Here is a 726-nt window from a genome sequence, read left to right as displayed (position 1 = left end):
AAATGTCATTATATGTATGAAAATATGTTTCCATGATTATCAGTGACAGTAATTTAGTCTGTAATAAGTGGTGTTGAGGTAGAATACGACATTCGGGACATTTCCAAGCAGGTCAAGTCTCTGAATTGAAGTGGTGTGGAGGAAAAAAACTGAAATGCATGGGAACGGTCTCGCTCAAATGTACCTTGAAACTGCAAACGGCATTATATCAAAAATAATGTTGTAAACATTAAAAATCTAGGTCCATGTAATTCACATTCACAAAGTTTTAATTGAAGAAACACTGCTGTTCAGAGCTTGTTTCGTCCATCCTAGAGTTTCTGAATGACAACTTGGAATTTGCCTATAAAAAGGGACAGAAAACAGTTGAAGACAGCTGCAGTCTCAAACACAGAGTCAAATCACACTTTACCTATGTATATGTTTGCCATTAATGCCCCAAATATTTTCAACATCATGTAGCCAAAAAAAAATTTAAAGAGTATTTTATTTATTGATAAATTGATTATGTATCAGTTAGTTAAATGGCATAGACTTACACGATGGCATTAAAGAAACCTCTGCAGTGACGACGCTCTCCAAGCCCAGATTAGATAGAGCTCCTCGAATCAACCCACAGGAAAAGGCCAAGTACTGCAGAGACCAAACATATTTAGATAAACAATATTTCATTTATCATGGCATAAAAACAATATAGGTCAAATTAAATCTCAGAATATGATAGAA

General features: G+C 34.6%; 1 long non-coding RNA gene across 1 annotated transcript; it reads right to left on the bottom strand.

Annotated features, from left to right (window-relative positions):
- Positions 1–251: 251 nt before the first annotated feature.
- Positions 252–627, bottom strand: LOC107577930 (uncharacterized). The gene is made up of 2 exons (XR_001608270.1): positions 540–627; positions 252–343 (listed from the first exon to the last, which is right to left on the bottom strand). It is a non-coding gene; the product is annotated as an uncharacterized lncRNA (long non-coding RNA).
- Positions 628–726: the final 99 nt, after the last annotated feature.

Source organism: Sinocyclocheilus grahami, unplaced genomic scaffold (assembly GCF_001515645.1).
Source record: "Sinocyclocheilus grahami isolate Dianchi unplaced genomic scaffold, SAMN03320097.WGS_v1.1 scaffold7836.1, whole genome shotgun sequence".
NCBI lineage: Eukaryota > Metazoa > Chordata > Actinopteri > Cypriniformes > Cyprinidae > Sinocyclocheilus > Sinocyclocheilus grahami.
Note: the sequence above shows the minus strand (reverse complement) of the source record. Positions and strands in the feature narration are given on the sequence as shown.